The sequence below is a fragment of the Falco naumanni genome, chromosome 1 (genome assembly GCF_017639655.2).
Source record: "Falco naumanni isolate bFalNau1 chromosome 1, bFalNau1.pat, whole genome shotgun sequence".
Lineage (NCBI taxonomy): Eukaryota > Metazoa > Chordata > Aves > Falconiformes > Falconidae > Falco > Falco naumanni.
The window spans coordinates 37,381,457-37,401,676 of record NC_054054.1 but is presented as its reverse complement, the minus strand read 5'-3'; the positions used below and the strand labels follow the sequence as shown (position 1 = coordinate 37,401,676).

Sequence of the window (20,220 nt, the reverse complement as noted above, 5' to 3'; positions counted from 1 at the left end):
GAACATAGAGATTTAGACTTGAAGTTCAGATGGGAGTGGAGGTAGAGCAAAGTACCTGCTTGAAACTCATCTTCCTCAGTGAAGCCCTCAGAAGATTCCCATTCTTTAGTCCCCCACCCTTGCCCTGAGGGTATCCTTACTGCTAAGAGCTTTGTGGTAGCTGGTGCAGACCAGCACTGCTGTGTAGTGGTTCTTGAACAGCAAGAAAATTCAAGACCTGTGGAATAGGTGGCGCCCCATGGAAAGCTTGCTAGTTACATGAAGTTACTTCTCAGTGTTTCTTTGCATTGAGCCCCATAGAGGAGACAGACTCCTGTGCAAAGCAGGCTTCGTAGTCAGTTAAGTGAGAGCTGACCACCTGCTAGAGGTGTCAGAAAATGACGTGAAGTTTGATCTATACTTTGTAACAAGCTATTGCTTAACTTTGCCATTGTCTTCTCTCATATTTGTCACCGACATCGGGAATAAGAAAACTCCTTAACAACAATGTACCATTAAGAAGCAGGCGTTCCTTTATTGCAGCGCTGGATGCACGGGGGATTGTTCCACCTAACGTGCATGCTGCATGTTACGTTTAGGCAAGATTATATAGACCATACATATGTTTATGCATTACATTTCTTGGAAGAGGCATACATATTCATTAATTTCCCAAGAATAGGTGGTACTATATTAATTGTTGTGCATGCGCCTTACAGGTATTTAAGAATACTTCTGGGGGTCTCAAACAATAGTTGGCCCTCTAGTTACAGCTGACCAAGAATTGAACCTCACTTGTCTTTCCCTATATGGACTTGTCTTGACCACAGTTCAGCTTCTTTTGGCAAGTTCAGTTTCAGATCCGGCTTCACCAGAAGATCTTTTGGTTTAGTTCCTTCTTGGAATTATTGATTAACCTTCCCTTAACAATATAATGTTGCACAACTACTGTTTGATGTTAATTATCCATAATAATTATGCTAAAACAAATAGTCCATAGTAATTATACTGAAATGAACAGTACACAGTGACATATTCAATATTAATATACTAGCTTTGTGATATGACTAATAGACTACTATCGTCTTCCTCCTCTCCACCCGCCTCCCTCCCCAAATGTATAACTTTACGATATCTGAGTTGTCATTCTATGTAAAATAGGTTTTGGATTTACCTCATTTTGGGGAGAAAAAAATTAAGAATCCAGAATGAGTCACCTAAGCCAGCAGAAACATAATTTGAAGTAGACATTATTACACAGTTATCATGATATGTACATACACTTGAAAACTGCTATAAAGGTAATGGACAGTTGTCTTCACCCTACAGTTGAGTGCACACATCATATTAGCAACAAAATGATATTGATAATCACGTGGATTTTGTAGTATGAGGCAACCCCCAAAATATACACAAAATGGAGAGTTTTGTATGAGAGAAATCAAGAATTGGAAAAATTAAAGAAACCACTTTTTTTTTTAAGAAAGCATGGTAATTTAGCCACAGAGCTGCTGATGGTAATAGGAGGCAAGCAGTTAAAATTCTTTAAATCAGTAATAATATTAACCTCTTACAGTTTCATCTTTTCTAAAGCAAATGAAATACTGCATGATACAGCGGCCTTTCTGACTAATAATAGTACTTATCAGTGATTCTTAAATCAGTCTATTATCACAAGATTAATTAGTGTCATCATTTTATTCTTCATTAATTAAACAAGCAATTTGTAGCTAATTGCTATCTCCTTCCGTTTCTCAGAAATCCTTCCCCAGGATGTTTTTTTTCTTTCTGTCTGTATGATACTGCCTCTAATGGGATGCAGCACAGCTGTTGAATGAGTTCACATGCTTTTTGGAGAAAGTAGGTAAGTGACATGGTATCTGGCACTTCTTACATGCATGCAGTCAGTGCATGCAATCTTATTTCCATATGATTAATTTATTTCCTCTCTCCTATTCAGTCCTGACAGTAGCTTTGGATTTCGCTGAACTGTTCTACAGGTGAAAAGTGGATTACACTTTGTAGGAGCCTTAATCCAGTGGAGAATACAACATGTGGCTGCAGAAGCTGGGAATCCCTGGTAAGTATCCTGTCAGAGTAGATAGAATAAGACAGAAAGTGAAAGTTCATTGCATCTAGATTTGAACCAAAATGTGTTCTATCATTTTAAATGAACAGCCTTACTTGGGGTTCATCATGAGCAAAGAATGTTGTCATGGAAACCTTGATGGGATAATTACTATACGGGCACAGCAATAAAGCCCTGGAGACTGTGTTATCAGGTGGCCATTTATTCTGGAAGACTTGGGCTTCTGTCTAGTAAAGGAGTATGGAACTGGTTGATTAAAGGAAAGCTGTTCTAGTAGGGTCCAGTAATGTGCACCCATTTTTTCTTGTCTATATCAAAGACAATTACTGCATGGCACTTTGATTTATTCACTAGTAAAAATATTCTAAAGCTGCTTAGAGAAGCCCAAGTGTGGAAGCTAAAGAAAGTTTTGTTCCGGAAGATAGTTTTGCTCCAAGTTCTCCTCCCTTCCACATTGTCTATACTCTTGCTGTAATTATCATGATTGTGTTCTTTCCGTTAGCTTGGATATCTCTGTACTACACTGCATTACACAGTCTGCACGTAGCCAAAGTGCCAATTAAACCACTTGAGATAAATATCATCTTGTCTAAAAAGAATATGCGTAATTAGTCTTGTTTAATTTCAGTATTTCACAGTGTAAGTGCAAAGGGCTAAAATAATCATGCAATTGTAGTTGGAAATGTTTAAAAAGTACTTCAAGTACTTTTGTGAAATAGATGATTGGAAAGCTTATCCAGTCCTCTGAGTCATACTATTCTGGTTATCCAGGAATCCAGAATTCAAGCTGCACATGTGTCCTTCATGTAGTTTTTGGATCAGTTTCCTAAATTCATCATGGATCAGTTTCCTGAATTCATCATGTTTTTATGTAGCTACAACAGAAAGAAGATGGGAACTAAAAAGCAATGTCAAGATTGTTTTCTAACTTGGTATTAGGACTCTGAATCTCTCCAGGGTCATGGCTTGCCCTTTAAAGGTATATAAGGTAACCATTCAGAACTGTCCACTTATTTACACTGGCATCGTGTTGGAGAGAATTGTGCCTTAGATTGTAGACATCAGTTGTAGGATGGTTAAAAATAAAATCGCAGTTCAAACTGGCTCCTTCTGAGTTTCAAAACTGTCATGAAAGCAATCTGTTCACACAGTACTGCTATACATGAGGGCTGGATGCAGTCAGGATGTGAATAAGGGTGCTATTGAACAGCACAACGCATCTTCTGTCATGTGACATGGAAAGCACATCAATCTGTGCAGAGCAAATGGGGTTGAGCAGGAACTGTAGCTCCTTTATGTGCCACCTGGTAAATCTGTCCTTCCTTCTGGAAGCAAAAATACTAAAAATATAGGTATATAGAGGCTTTAAAAGGACAGACTCCCCTTTTTGGTCTGCAAAGCTAATGCTTATTATGCAGTTTTAGTCAAATATCTGCATGCATGAAGCACATCAGTGGATCCGGTCAGGTGGTTGGTGATCTGTGAGACTCCCTAAATATCATTCCTTTTAACGAAAGATAATTTGAAGTAGACAAGATTATTACCCAAAAAAAAGCATGTGTGAACAGAAAATACTAGAGTGGAGGACTGGTTTTGCACAGGTGCTGGGGAAGGCTGTGGAGAGGGTCTGGGTTTACTTCCCTAAATAATTTTTTTGCAGAAGGAAACCCACCCATGAAACAACCTGTGTGAAGGTTGGGTATAAGGTAACTACAACCACAAAGTCAGCAAAGCTGTCTGTCTTTTGAGAACAGAGGTCTTTGTATGGATGTGTTTGTCTCTCTGAAGAGCACAGCTAGTCTAACCAGGTGTCTGTAAAGTATCTGTAAGACCACTATATATTGACAGGATGAAATGGAAATTTAAGACTTGATTTCACCTACAGATGGATTGGATTCCTGCTGTTTGGCCCTTAACTTGGGATTCATTTAGAGTCTGTTTTGTGCTATCCTTATTCAAATACATGCCTCTTGGAGGACAACAGTTAGAGCTTGTGAGGTGGTATCTCACTACTCTAATCAGAGACTTAAAACCAGTAGTTCAATACAGTATTTAGTCCTAAATGTGAAAGGGCTGGGTGTTAGAATGGATGATTGTGTCAGGTTAAAGACTGTGTCAGGTTAAACACCAGCTTAAAGACTGTTTTGTTATATGAATGAGCTAAAAGCAGGTAGGTATGCTATATAAATTGTGGTAACAGCCTGGCTGTGAGGTAAGTGTCGCACAAGACAGACCTAGCTAGTGAATGATTTCAACTGCAACATAATTCACAAATGTGAGCAGGACAGTAGTTCACAATAATATGATGACTGAAACATTACTGTGGAATCCCATACTGCTATTTCTACTACAAATTCTGCACTGGCTTGCATGTCTAAAGGAGACTCTGTCCTTTTGGAATATTGTTCTTCTATCTGTGTTCACTTTTGTACTTTTCACCTTCAAAAGCTGTTAAAAAAAAAAAAGGAATATCTTTACTCTTTGTTTTCCAAAAAAGCACCATGTACAAAGGGGACCTGAGACAATTTCATATCTATTTGCAAACTGAGCAAGAATTATTTTTTTCTAAGTGTTGGAACACAATGAATAAAACCTGTAACTTAAGTGTACATCTTGAACATCTTAGTTGTGACACTTTTGGATAAACCAGGTCAAGACCAAGTCAATTTGGGTGATAAGAAAGAACTGCTGTAAATGTTTTTCACACTGGTAAGTCCTAGACTGTAGTCTGTCAGTTTACTTCAAGAAGTCAGTTGCTGTCTTACAGAGATCAGGATTTTATATTACTTATGTTACCTTTACAGTGTTTTCAACAAAAGGTTGTGATGGGCAGGGAATACAAAAAAAATTACCATGTGATTGTCCAAAAGGTTTATGTATTTGTGTTTTCTATCAGTATTTCTGTAGAGGGAATCCTTTTTGTTTACTTGTGTCTTGCAAAACTTGAACTGATTTGTAAAAATTCATATGGGTCTCTGCTGGCATATCATAACTAAATAACATTTGGATAAATCCAAATGTTATTTGGGGTTAGCCAATGCTTTTTAATTCTTTGTCTTAGTTTTTGGCGAACAGTACAAAGAGGTGTCCTGTTGGCTCATGAAGTTAGATACAGGAGTAACAAAGCTCTGCAGGGGTATTTTGCAGGGGTTTGTGCTGAAGGAACATGCCACAAGGAATGAAGCGGTTTACTTCATATATATATTGAGCTCCCTATCAATAGGGAAGGTAACTGTGGAAAGTTGTGATTTTCTTCAATTCTGAAGTATGATATGCTGTCATATTTGCAGTATGATATTCATCTCAGAGGCTAGCTTTTACTAAACTACATTCATACTACTAGATCAGCTCTGAATTATGATGTACAGATGGAAGATTCTGCCATTATCAATATTCAGAAAAAACTTTGCTAAAATACTATTCTTTCTGCAATAGTAACTTAAAGGTGGCCCCTGAATTAGATATGGACAACTGAATTTGCTAGCAATGTAGCTATAGGCTTTGACATTTTGGTATCTGAGGCATGAATATTCTGAGATTTAGTCAAGGTCTTGAGCATTGATGAATATTGATAAATTATTAACCTAAAAACTTCCCCAAAAGTAGAATAGTGGAAGGAAATAGATGCTTCTATTGCAGCTTGTACTATTCTGTGCTAGTTCTTACCACTTCCAAACTACAGAAATAAAAGTTGATTCTAGTCCCAGTAAAAATCATCTTGCTTGGCTGTCTTGCATGCTAGCAGTCACATCCTCTTTTGATGGACTGCAGCTGATGGACTGTTGCAACGCACCTGGTACATACCAGTTGAGAAATAAATCTTATGCAAGGTAAAAAGTATGATGAAAATGCGTTGTTACAAAAACAGTAAGTAAAATTACGGGGTTTTTTATTAACTTCATATGATCTAGGGCTTCTAATCTTCCTCTTTACATTTCAGTCCCTTTTGTACTTGATTATCTTTACAGTGTCAAGATCTATATGACAGTCAATGTCCTCTTCTGTCTGCAAACCAGAATCTGTGGCTACTAGCATATGAAAAAGATTGATTGTCCAAATGCCTTTGGATCCCTGATCTGAATTACCTTTACCCATTTATATTTGGTCATCTGAAAGCAGCCTATGAAATTGTGTCTGTTTGAATCTGTTGATAACATACTGTTGCCACTCTTATCACCATTCCCTTCTGCTATGATGGCTCACAGTATAACTGTCATTTCATAGATCCTTGGGATTCTCAACCTGAATCCCAGGTCTCAGCAACTCTGTCTGTACTGATCAATTGCTCTTTTTAAACTCTCATAGTATTAGTAGCTGTTACAAACCCACCAGTTCTAGATATTTGGTTTACTGGTATATTTTGGGAAGTGATACTTTTCAGTTTTCTGTGTTTATCTTTTTACTGTGACAAAATGTTCATATTCCTTTTATATAACAACACTAAGGCAGTCATGAGAAAGTGCTCTGGATTCACTTCCACAACACGAACCTATCACCGAGCATTTGCTTCAGCCAGAGAAAGAATATGTATTTCATACATACATACATATGTGCATACATATATATGAAAGTAATTTTGTATTTTCGAGTGAGAAGTGCCAGTATAGTAATGCAAAATATTGCAATAGTACTTATTATAAACACTGATTCTCCTTCATTTCCATGATTAGAAAATGCTCGCTAGGTCAGGTTAAACACATTGATACATAAACGCATAAGGCCAGGTTAAACTTAGGTTTCTGGTGCTAAGAGAGGGAAATATGCTGTGACTCCCTTCCAGACTATGTGCTTAAATGTCTGCCTCTTTGAAAACGATACACACATAAGGAGTAATGCATACACTGATGTGCAATCAGGCACGGGCATCCAGGAAATAACAGATGCTTTCAGATCCCGTGATAGAGACAGATCCATAAAGGCCAGTCAGATTTAGATTCATAAAAATGTATTCTGCATCTGTAGCAGGTTATCTGTAGGAAAGCATTTTCCTCAAAGAACTGATTATTTACAATTTTCATAAATAGAAGTTAAACTGAAATAATTAAAAAAAAATATTCTGGCAATACATGGAAATTAGACTAATTCCATTTAACTTTTCATTCCTTCTTTCCTGATGTTGAAAAGGATGGACTGTTTTTATCAGTAAAGATTGTAAGAGATGCTGGTGAAGCTTGCAAATTACCTTTGTATTTACCAAGACTGTTTTAATTCTGTTGTCATGCTGGACTGTTACTGTCAGGGTAGCATTTTTTATGTCATCTGCGGTGAACAAAGTGTGTGCTGTTTTTCTCTAACTTTTGCCATTTTCATGATATTAAGTGGCAAAAAGGAAAGCTAACACTATGGACATTTACAAATGCCTGTTTTGGAGTGTTCAGTTTATGAATTCTGTCCTGTTATTCAGTTCAAATTGGAGGGCTAGAAAGATCCTGCCTTCACCCCAAATTTACTAATTTCAAAGTAAGAGTTACTATTCTTTGTATCTTCAGGAACTGACAAGGGAGGAGGGAAGCAGAAACAAAACTTTGTTAAGAAATTGAGTTCTTGCTATAAAAGCAGAAATGTCAACCCTGATCTTTTCCCTGTAATTGCTACACCACTTCTCCACTCTGTAGAAGGATGTTATTCAAGCAGTTTCAGTGCATGACTCTCTCATGTCTTCAAAAGCCTCTGCTCATAGGAATCTGTAGGCCTTGATAATCAGTCTCCTTGAATTGTTACTTCACTGCATTAAATACTCGTGGGCTTATGTATGCATTGCATCCTGTCCAGGAGGAACAAGGTATAAATTATTTCCATCAGAGAAGAACTGAAGTTGTCCTTCAATTCTTCTTTTATGGAGAATCTGAATTATTTAATTAACATTTCAAAGATACTTATTTTTTAAGGAAAGAGCCTTTTTAATAACAATGCTATGGAAAGCATTTTAAACCATTGTGTAAAAAGACTGATCTGCTTAAGCAGCTGTAAAAGTCTACCCTCAGTACTGCAAAGTTAGGTGAACTATTTTGTATCAAGGTTTTTCTTTTATTTTTCTTAAAATTTCTTTTCTTCAAAACTCTGCCGCCAGTTTTCCAACCCTTTTTTTGCTAGGGTCCTTCAGGAGGCCACACTTTCTGACTTCTCCTGCTGCCATAGACTGATATTTTTCTCCTTTAATAATGCTTTGATATCTCTTTCTTATCCATTAGCAAGATGACAGTTTTTGAAGAAGGATGTTGAATTTGCTGATGTTGAATTTACACAGACATCATTCTAACTCTGTCTAAGTTTATCTGCCAGGTTACAATAGTCAGGATAGTATTTCTGATTTAATTTCACTTTAAAGGAGGCCAATGCTGAGGTGGGCAATACTAACACAGACTTTCAAGAAATCATAAATAATATTCCAGAGAATTTGAACACAAGTAAGTTTGATCTAAAATAACCACTTTCCCTCCAATAATGTGTTTGGTTTAAAAGTAGAAGAATGCAATTTCTTTTGTATTGTTAATAATACACAAGTTAATGTGCTAATAGAACAACATTTTGCTCTGTGATGGACATTTACATATAATTTGTCTATTTTTTCTTCTCATAACTATTCATCTACAACATTATAGGACTTCTTTGGGAGTTTAGAATAGTATTTTCTTTTAGGCAATGATTGACTTTGCAGCTTTCTAGATAAAAAACTGCCTTACATTTAAAGAATTTAAACTTTGTCAAGGGTGATTTGTTTGGTTTTCCTGGCTTTCAATAAGAAAAGCTTTCATTTTTCTATGTTGTTTTGTTATGTTTATAAATGTTTAACCTTTTTCATAAGTCACTTTGTGTTATATAAAAGTAGAAGACTCCTGCTCATTATAGAATTCAAAAGGCTTTCCAGTTAACATAGAAAAAGGTTAACATTGGGAAAGGAACAATTAGTAAGTTTTTTTACAGAAAATAGTTTCAAAAATAATTTATTAAATATCTTCCACTTTGTTCAAACTTTTACAAGTTGTATAATAAATAATTCTGATATGAATTAACTATTGTTTTATACACACATGTGTGTCACACAGCAGCTTTGCTATATGGTAGGGTATATATATGTTACCTGTGGACATAGATGTTTGTTACAGGTATATACGTCATGATTACCTTTGTGTGTTTATGCTTGTGACGTTTATATTACATATGCATATGTCTTCTAAATTGCTGAAATGTTGCAAAACTTTTAAAGCTTCAAAGAGCTGATCTTTTCTTCCATAGATTCTTTGTTTCTCCCAGTTACAATTAGAGTAAATCAGTTATTTGCATGAAGACGAGGAGACTGGTAGAGTCTGAAAGCAGTGCTGCAGGATTGCTGCTGTATTATTTTGTTTTATATCAGCTGTTTTGAAGCCTTTGATATAGCTAGTCACAGACTGTGTTACAGAGGAGAGACCATACAAAGTGATTTAGATGACAGTAGATGCTATTTGCTTTTTCCAAACAAGTGTAGATGTCTATAATGCCTGCAATTTCCATTCCTGCCACAAATGGGAACTGTTCCTGTGTTTTTGTTTTGTGTGACCTAGCTATAGAAAAAAGTAATTGATTAAGTCTGTGTTTATCCAATAAGGTGATTTGAAACAGACTCAGACTTTCTGGTGGGGGAAAAAACAAGTGTTAAACGTCAGCTAATGAGTAGTTGAGCAAAACGATTTTTGCCCCTTCTCCTCACTTAGTTGCTCAGTCAAGTGAGGTTGTAGGAGCTGCACAGCTCTTTATTTCAGTACTACACCTACTATAATGCCAAGCATAGTCCATAATTTCTTCTGTACGGTGTAAGTGTATGTATATGTGGGTTTAAATGTTGGATAGTAGGATAGGGGAAAATAGGAAAAAGGACTGAAATGATCTCTGGGTCACTAAGTGTAGCTTCCAGCTATTTTCAGAAATCATACGATATGACACAGAAACATATAACCATTTAGGTTGGAAAAGACCTTTAAGATCATCAGGTCCAACCGATTAATCAGAAAATGAGTCAGTTTACACCTGGAAATAAAGATTTTATTTGACAAAGTTTTACCTGCACAAAGATGAAAACTGCATTAAGGTTCACCTTTTAGCTGTTGAGTCATCATGATATTAGAGTCCCTTTCATGAACAGTTTAAGATGCATTTTGAAGTGAGTCATATTTCTAGCACTTAAGACTCATGTTGGAAGGCTCTTCCAAAAACTCATTTTACTGATTAAACTAGAAGCCTCTTCCTAATTCTGGCCTAAATTTATTTGTGGACGGTATGAATCTATTTGTTCTCTGCCAGTATTGTTGAGCCTAGATTGATCCTCTCATTGCTTATGTTCTGCTTTCTGATATTGTGGTGTGTTGACCCTGACTGGACAGCAGGTACCCACCAAAGTCACTGTCACTCACCTTCCCAGCAGGACAGGGAAGAGAAAATACAGTGAAAGGTTTGTGGGTTAAGATAAGGACAGGGAGATCACTCACCAGTTACCATCATGGGCAAAACAGACTCAACTTGGGGAAATTAGTTTAATTTATTACCAATCAAATCAGAGTAGGATAATGAGAAACAAAACTAAATCTTAAAACACTTTCTTCCTGGACTCAGGTTCACTCCCAATTTACTGTACCTCCTCCCTCCCCAGCAGTGCGGGGGAATAGGGAATGGAGATTGCAGTCAGTTCATCACATGTTTCTGCAACTCCTTCCTCCTCAGAGGGAGACAGTCCTCCATGAACTTCTTGAACATGAGTCCTTCCCACAGGCTGCAGTTCTTCGCAAACTGCTCCAGCCTGGGTCCCTTCCACATGGTGCAGTCCCTCAGGAACAGACTGCTCCAGCATCAGTCCCCCATGGGGTCACAAGTCCTGCCAGCAAACCTGCTCCAGTGTGGGCTCCTCTCTCTCTACAGGTCCACATGTCCTACCAGGAGCTGCTCCAGCACAGGCAGGGGGTCACAACCTCCTTCGGGCATCCACCTGCTCCGGCATGGGGTCCTCCCCAGGCTGCAGGTGGGGATCTGCTCCACCGTGGACCTCCCTGGGCTGCAGGGGCACAGCCTGCCTCACCATGGTCCTCACCACAGGCTGCAGGGGAACCTCTGCTTTGGTGCCTGGAGCCCCTCCTGCCCCTCCTCCTGCACTGACCTGGGTGTCTGCAGGGTTGTTGCTCTCACATATTCCTCTCTCCTGATGCAGTTGTGTAGTTTTTCCCTCCTCTTCTTAAATATGTTATCCCAGAGGTGCTACCACTGTCACTTATGGGCCTGGCCTTGGCCAGTGGCAGGTCCATCTTGGAGCCGGCTGGCATTGGCTGTTGGACATAGGGGAAATTTCCAGCAGCTTTTCACAGAAGCCACCCCTGTAGCCCCCCGCTACCAAAACCCTGTCATGCAAACCCAATACAGATGTACTGTCATAATTTACTTAATTTTCTTTTTCCCGGGGTAAGTGGAATAGTCTCTTTAAATCTTCCCTCAGAAGACAGGGAATCTGTTTCTTTGAGTGTCCTGGAAGACATCTCTGCACCTGATCCAGTTTGAATGTATCTTTTCTTTTTAAACATAGATGATTGTAGACTGCATTTGTGCTGCAAGATCAAAAGTGCTTTGTACAATGGCATTTATACTTCCTTTTCTTTGTTGGAAATAGTTTTCCTGATGCATTGTAGGATTTTGGTTGTTTTTTTCACAGCTGTAGCAAATGGGTGTCATGGGTATACTGTGATGGTCATCTTTTTCCTATACTACTTTCAGTTGTCTATATTTCATAGCAGCCCTCCATATTAAAATTTAATCCGGTTTCTATTACTTCAGTCCTCAAGGTCATACAGCTCTTTGTGTATGGTCCTCAGCAGGCTGGCTTTTAATATCAGCAAACATTAATTAGTACATCTATTTTATTTTTTTTGTGTCTAGGTCATCAATGAAAATACTAAGACTCATCCTGAAGTGGATTCTTGAAGACCTCCTTTAAGAATTGCCCCTCATTCAAGTAATTCCACATTCAGTACAAATCACTGTGTTCCACGTAACCTGGTTCTTGCCTACCTCGCATTTCTTGTGCTCATTTCCTCCATCATGTCTAACTAATATTCCATGCACAGCAAGTCAATGCCTGAAAGTAATTACGTTCCCTTGGAGGTGTATGCTTATCTTTTCAATACCTTTCTGAAGTCCAGATGTAATCTTTTCCATTTCCCTTGGTTTTATTTAAAATAATGTAACATTTTTATCGAAAACAACTGCTAAAATAATCTTTCAGCAGAGACTATGGAGGCAGCTAAGAGATCCTTTTCATGCTATGTGTATTTATCAGAATGAATGTATAGTAAAAGAAAATGATGAGGGCAGACTTCCCTGTTAGGATTGTTAGTATGTTACCTGGGCTCCGAGCTTTTAGCATTCGTGTCTGTGCAGCTAACTTCATCACCATCAGATCACCATCACCTTCAGATTCATGTAGCATCTACACCTTATTTTCTCAACACTGTTATTTAGGAAAATCACTCTGCTTGCTGCAGTTATTGAAAATAAGGTATTTTCTCTATTGGAATCTGTCCTCTTTCCAAATGTTTATGTGGGATCACCTGGAGCCTTAAAGTATTTTCTTTTAATAGGGCTATCATGTAAGATATGTTTTAATGTTACTCCATTTCTATGCTGCTATAACTCCGTGATAGTCAAGCTCAGTCTGTTCATGCACAAAGGTTTGTTAGTTTCCCTCCACATAATATGAGACTGTCTTACAAGTGGAAGATTCCAGCTATGGTTGGTCTGATCTCAGGAGAATGTTCATAATTAAATAACATTGTTTTGTGTTTTTGTCCTCTTTTGACAGGACATCTAATATAAAGTAGTACTCTGACATCATAGTAGGCAGCAGTCCAGTGGTGTCTCAGTTCTTACCATATGCATCAGTCTTTCACGTGACTTACTTTCATATAACTTACACAAACTGCTCTGTTCCCATCCTGTATGGACCAATTTCTTCTTTAATCAGATGGTGCTTCCTGTCTGATCACCATGACTCTCCTTCAAAAGATAAATAATTTGCATCTAACACAATACTGTACTGGAAAGATCTTTTTTTTGTCTCATCTATATTCAATAGCAAATCTCTGCTTTTCAAATGGGGGTTGAGAGACGATCCTGTGAACTACTGCAAACCTAGTGTTCCTGGTAACAGCAGGAACTGACATCATTCAGTAACTCGCTTGGATTCTAAAAGCTAAGATTAATGAGAAGCTTGTGCTTGTGAGAGTTTTTATTGACCAGCTCTCAGAGCCAGGCAGACCACCAGCATGGATCCTATAGGAACCTTCTTTCCCATAGGAGAAAACCCCTTGTCCTAAAATGGAGGCCCTGTGATGTCCATTCACTTTCAGCATTTCTCTTTCTGTCTTTTGTAATCAATCTTATTCAGGAGCTTTCTTTTACATGCTAGCTATGCAATGCCAATGGAACCCTCAGATAAGGTCTTTAAGGGCTACTGGTAATGCATATAATCTTTTCCAGCACCAAGATTTAGACTTCAAAATCAGAGGGAAAAGGCAGAAGCTGAAATTAGGCTGGAAACAAAGTTAATGTTTTTACCAGGGAGTGTAATTAGCCCATAGAGCAGCTTCTGGTAGGGGTAGCTGCTTCACAGTCATTAAAATGTCATAGACTTACTGTGTTTTTGTTTGTTTCCTTGTATTTAATACGAACCAGATGGCAATGAACAATACTTCATTTTGAGTTTCCAAGAAGGGGAATTCTTATTAACAAAGGCTTTCTAGTAGCATGTGTGAAAGAGGACTTTCATTATATTTATAGGGTTAATTTATATAGGGTAATATTTGCTCTCAGTTAATCCATCTGTCTAATATTTTAACAATATTTTAATGAAACCTTGAGCCAGATGTCAATGTAGTTAAGTGTTGCTTATTTTATCCGTTGATTTTCAGTAAAATATTGAGGAATGAAAAACTGAAAACCTAACTCTAACAAAGGGGAATTACAGTGATTGTCATTGATTTCAACAGGGTCAAAATGTTATGGAGCATTTGTATGTTCAGCAACTGAAGTAGTGAAATATAGATATAGAGATCTGAGATTGCCTTTATGCATGTAACACAGGCAATTATTGTAAACCCAGCAATTCTTTTGTATGTAGCAGGTCATAATATTTTATAATGCATCGGCAACCCCCCCCCCCCAAAAAAAAACAACCCAACCTTCGTAAAACATGAACTGTGTGCCAGCTTCCTTCTTAGTTGATGATAGTCACAAAGCTGGTCCCAAATCTGTCGTTGCTAAATGAACACTAAACTGATACTAGTCCTTCTCTTTATTGTTGCCCAGCGTGGTCATTGCTATTCTTAGCCCTTTGACTTGAAGTGTCCAGCAGACATTAATCTATGCTCATTACATGCAAATTTTAGCTGTAGTCTTTGATTTGGTTGCTGCTGCTGAAGGAACATACACATAATTTATCAGGGCGCTACTAGACCTTAATCGTCCTGACCAGCCTCACCTTGGGCCTCTCCCTACAACCCTGCCTGTGGTCCCAGGCACCTGATTTCAGTTCATCCCAGGGCCTTCAGTCTTCACCTGAGCTATGCTGGGAGGATGGCTTGCCTCCAGCTCAACCACAGCCCTGTCCTGCCTGGCCATGAGCTGTGTTGATCAAGACCCTAACCTGAATACTGATTTCCTGGCTTGAACTCAGCCCTGCCTCATCACCATGATTTTGCCTGATGATTTGGAATCTTGGTTGAGCCTGGCTGCTGTCTCCAGGTCTGTCCTACCCTGTTCACCTTGCCTGGGTACTGTAGGGCTGGGCCCTGGCTGGCAGGACACCTGTCCTGCTTGCTGGGCATTATGCTCAGCTTCCACCTTCCCATCCCTTAGGGAGCAGCAAGCCAGCCCTTAGCGTACACTGCTACAACTGTCTACTGAAAGAGTTAGAAAAGCTTAGATTCAGCTCCTGTTCCAGTTGACAAAGGGATATTGCTTATGGATGTTGGGATCATGGGCTGAGTCAGTCCATGAAATATTAAAAAGAAATCTGAGGTGGAGTCAGCCTTAGTTGGATTCTGGTCAGTAAAATGATTATACTCAGTGGTTACATGCATGAGTCTGTGGTTAAGGAGTTGTTACAGAGCTGTACTTGGTCATTTGCATTAGAATATCAAACCTCTTTGGGACTGTATTTAGCAAACTTATAGGTAATATTGTAACCTATTGCAAAACAAGAGGCTTTTATCAAGCTGTCATTTCTTCACTTTTGGAATAGTTAGATATCACATGATGTAACTACCCCAGATGGCTGGGTGGGAAATTCCTGCCTTCCTGATTTACTGAGTCTAAAATTTCACTGCAGTCAGACCCTTGAATGCACTCGTGGTTGGATAATATTTTGGTTTCTGTGGCTTTTGGAGAAACTGAACTTTTAGTTATTCTGCACAACATTAATATCCTTCCTCCCCCTTGTTATGTGTATAACATTTTTTGTCTTCAGACCATTACATCTAGCATTACGTGACTCATGGCCCATTGCAGCTCAGTAAAATGTCATGGTTATGAATATATTGCACAGTGAGCCTGTCTTGCACATCTTTGGTGCAATATTTATTATTCAGCTCTTGCTGGAGTCAATGGAAGATTTCCATTATGCTGAAAAGACATTTGGAGCAGGTCTGAGTTTGCCCTTAGCATGCCTGACTACTGCGCAAAGAAAAGGCCTATTTGTAGACTGAGTAGCCATCTCTTTTATAACTTTAATGTAGTCACTACTGGTGACTAAAATGGAAGTTTCAGCATACTCTGGTCACAAGACTGCATACTCAGGGCCTGTGAAGAGCTCACAGGTTTCCACATGAGCTAACAACAAGTTGCATTAAGAACACCTCATCTACTTCTTGAACAGGAAGTCTGTAGCGGATGCCCACTGCAATGTCACCCATGATGGTCTGTCCACTAATCCTAACCTCTACATTGTCAGCTGGCTCATGTCTGTCCCTAGGCCGAGCTCCATGTGTTCCCGCTACACTCACATAACGAGCAAATCCCTCTCCTTCCCAGTCTCTCCTGCCTAAAGACCCCCCTTTCTTTTTGAATTTTGCTTTAACCCTCGTTAATCACATTTCTTTCCTGTTGTGTGTAATTTTGCCTGGGATGAGCTCTTTTGCCTGTTTACATATTCCTCCTTAGGCCCCCTATTACTTTTCCCCATATTCCCTTGTCCTCATTCTTATGTCGCCTTGTCTATCTTCCTCTGTCACCACTTGACTTTAGTATCTCACATCAGTAGGTATCTGGGGCAGTGGAAGACCCAAAACTGAACAGATGTGCTTTGATGCCATTCTTTCAGTCCAGAAGTTGTACTTTTCCTCATATTATCCTCCATGGCCCTCAAGGCTTACTTTTTTATAGTAATCCTCTTGAAACAAAACCTATCTGTTTTCTTACGCTCTCAGAGCACTGTTATTACTTAACTTACTAAGTAAGATTGCAGAGACACTGATGCTTTCTTTAGAAAAACCAGGCTGTATTATACCATCCAGGATAATCTGTGATGTGCTAGTATGAATAGGATCTGAAATAAAGTATGCTCTGGGCTTGGTTTTCATGGAGTTCTGTTTCTTCTTGATGTATTTATGCACCCAGCCTGACCACCATATATACAGTCAAAGAAGCTACATGTGCAATTTTCCTTGATCAACATGGTAAAAATGTACCTTTTCTAAAGCCATCAAGATAATTTCATACAATGGCACTGACCTGTGCCATTCTGCATGGGCTCACTCGTCTGGCAGAGCTCCACAACAGCTGTGATATCCCAGGAGATTTTTTGCTGGATATCACAGCAAACCAGGAAATCACTGCTTAATTTCAATGCAGGGGAAGGAAAAAAAATGGAAAACTAGCTTGAAATTATTTACAAAACAAATACACAAATGGTGGGAATAGTCACCATACCCATTTAACCCATTCTTAAAAGTTTGCTTCTACTTTTCAAATAGTAAAACTGAGTAGTATTGTTCTTTATGTTGTCCCTTTGGTCTGAGATTTACTGATTTCTACTGCAGGAGGTACAAACTCCCTTAAAATAGCATTTGCTGACAAACATTGTTACTACAGCACAAATAAGTAGTTTGAATCTGTTACTCCTATATAACTGGTGTTTTTTGCTAAGCCTTGAAACTAGGGAATTGATTCTTCATTGAACTGAGACTACCTCTGCATAAATAAATGAAATAATAGAAAGACAAAAGCATGCAAAATAAGGCTCAACATCTCTGAAGGGAGGTGACATATTTGGCGTAAAAGATTGTCAAATTTTATAGTAATTTATGACTGATTCCCAGAAGACAAACATTATCTAAAATTAAATGCTTCAGATTTGCAATCAACAATGAGTCACGGGTAAATGTAGAGAAAAGTAGCAAACCCAGCAATGAAAGAAAGTGGGTGTTAAGAATAATACAAAATAAATTTGAGATCTAATAGCTGAATATTCCTAATTAATCTCATTCCATTTCAGTTTTCTAGAAAAATGTTATTTGAGTTTAATTTACTATTTTTTCAACATCAGCAATCCCAAATCAGATGAATAATTTTTTATCTAAAAGAGCAAAATATTCAAATAAGGGCATCTATAGTACATATGAAATCAATAATTTTTTAAAAAATTATCACGTTTTATGAAGGAGTTCTTGTGTGTTTCTCAGTTGCAATGGAGTCTGATTTTAAATGACTTTATAGCTATTTTTGCAAAAGTATTAAGAAGGAGTGCATCTCTTCTTCATTATTTTTCCCAGAGCTTTTAGTTTTATCTTCACAGTACTCTGAATAAGATGAACTCATCCAGATAGCTATTTACTTAACCTGGTACTGGCACATCAGGTGAATGATAACGATCAAACTTACCCTGTGGAACTGTGGGATCATATCCCAATGCATATTCTTCTTCCTGGAAAGGCTGTGAGTAGCTGGCACTCATGTCTCTAGGGGATCATCAAAGAAGCATGCAGATGGAAGGTATGATGGCAGCCATTTTTACAAAGATTTCCTTCCCTGAAGTGAGCAGATGAAACACGTGAACAAAGCAATTTCTACGTGAGCGCATCTTACTGCCCTGCAGTCAGGTTCAGTTTTCCTTTCAGTCCTGAAAGATGTGCTTAATAAAATAACAGATAACATCTATGCGTTTAGTATCTGATATCCTGAGAACATAGTGCACAAAATCAGAATACATTTAAAAATAAATTAAGTTTTAAAACTGGATGTCATACCAGAATGGGAAAATCACACCTTAAATTTTGATGATAAAGGAGAAAATAGAATCTGTTGGTGAAACTTTAGTTTTTGATTATGGACAAAATGTCTTTGACATTGTGGTTTCATGGATGCTTTCTTAATTATGCATTACTGAATATTCTGAACCTGTTTGTATACTGGACTATACAATTCCTAATCTTCCTATGTTAAACTCTCCCCAGGAAAAGTGTACCTTCTGTCCCAGTAACAGTAAGAAAACTTGATTTTCTAGATGTAACATGGAAAGGAAGGAAAAGACACTACCTGTGAAGAGGTAACTTCACAGGTACAAACTTACTGTGGCTGGTAAATCTACATCTGGCCTTCTGTTGCAACTGCTCTATGCTGCACTGAGCAGTCTTAAAACTTACAGAGACCAACCTGGGTCAGGAGGATTCTTCTTGAATAGAGCCAAGCACTTTGCTTTCTGCTTCCCCCTTTTCTTCTGATATTTCCCCTTACTGATTAGTGATTGCAGCTCAGCTTTGTGGGGAAAAGTGAGGGTAGCTTTCAAGCTTTCATCCATGTGCCTCCAATAACTTGAACTGCGATCAAGTGGGGAATATAAGAAGCTCCCTGATAGCATCTTCCTTTAATCAGCAGAGAAGCTGCCCATCTCTCCCACTTAAATTAGGATAGGACCTATCATCAGAACTTGAATGTGAGTTTTTCCACTTTTCTTAGTTTAATATATTTACACTGAAGCTAGAAATGACTTTTACATACTTGATATTTAAAACACAACAATGAAATAATAATAATTGGCAAAAGTCTGCTTTATTTATTATTATATCCAAATTAAGTGACCCTTAGAAGTTCTCCAGAGGACTGAAAATCAGAAGTAGTAATGCTTCCCACTGCCCTGCTGAGAGGAACAGGTAATCATATTTCCTCCAGAAGCAAGTATCACAAACACAATGGAAAAGACATGTGAGGCACCTTACGTGCCATCACTTCTTACAGTGAAGGCTTCTTTTATCAAAACTCGATACTTTTTGCATTTAGGATGCCTTTTGGGCCTCACACTGTGCAATAGATGGCTGGACTGTCCGTACCTAATAACATGTACGCACCTAAAGCAATGACTCTAGCAGCGTATGTGATGATATTCAGGAATCTTAGCTGTTAGAAAAGGTGATTAAAAAGAAAGAGTAAAATGTGATACATAAAGTAAAGAATTAAGTACCATCAGCTGATTAAGCAGAGAAGTGTGGTTAATTTTCCAGTTCCAGTGTAACAGATATACTTGAAGACCTATTCATGGTGGGTCTCCTTCTTGCTTGCATTGCTGGAATTCAAGGCTGACTCCAACATAGACTAATAGCACTGCCATAAAAAAGCTACAGGACTTGGTGACTCAGTGACTTGCACTAATTATCTTTGTTTAACAGTGCTATGAGAGCTTGGTGTAGGTGGCCAGCTCCTTTACTCCCTGCCTGCTTTTTCTGCTGCCACTTCTTTGATGGGTCTACTCTTAAGTTTTTTTTTTTCTTTGGGGTTTTTTTTCCCCTTCTGAGGCTAATGTAGAAGCTATGTTTCATGCTCTTTTCAGGCTGCACTCCGTAAAGGCACTGTTCCTTTGAAAGATAGTATCAAGAAATCGGTGTTTAATATTTCAAATAAGGTTTTACTTTGGAGCAGTCCTTGGAAAGGTTGAAGCTGAAACAGGTTTCCTCACTAATACAGACTTCTAATACATGTCCTTCTATTGTGTGAGCGTAGGCTCACGTATGTGTTCTGACCTACTGCTCTAGTTTACAGCTGCCAGTTCTGGCCTGCTGGAAGGAAGATGGTATTTTATTCTTTTGGGTTTTTTCATTTGAGCACTGAAGGTCTTTGGTTTACCATCTCTACCTCATTTTGAAAGA

The 20,220-nt window shown here is 38.3% G+C and overlaps 1 long non-coding RNA gene across 1 annotated transcript; it reads left to right on the top strand.

Moving 5' to 3' along the window:
- The first annotated feature begins 1,742 nt into the window (after positions 1-1,742).
- LOC121085979 lies at positions 1,743-16,656 on the top strand. Its single transcript, XR_005827252.1, has 3 exons — positions 1,743-1,843; positions 1,940-2,059; positions 11,966-16,656. It is a non-coding gene; the product is annotated as an uncharacterized LOC121085979 (long non-coding RNA).
- The last annotated feature ends 3,564 nt before the right edge of the window (positions 16,657-20,220 follow it).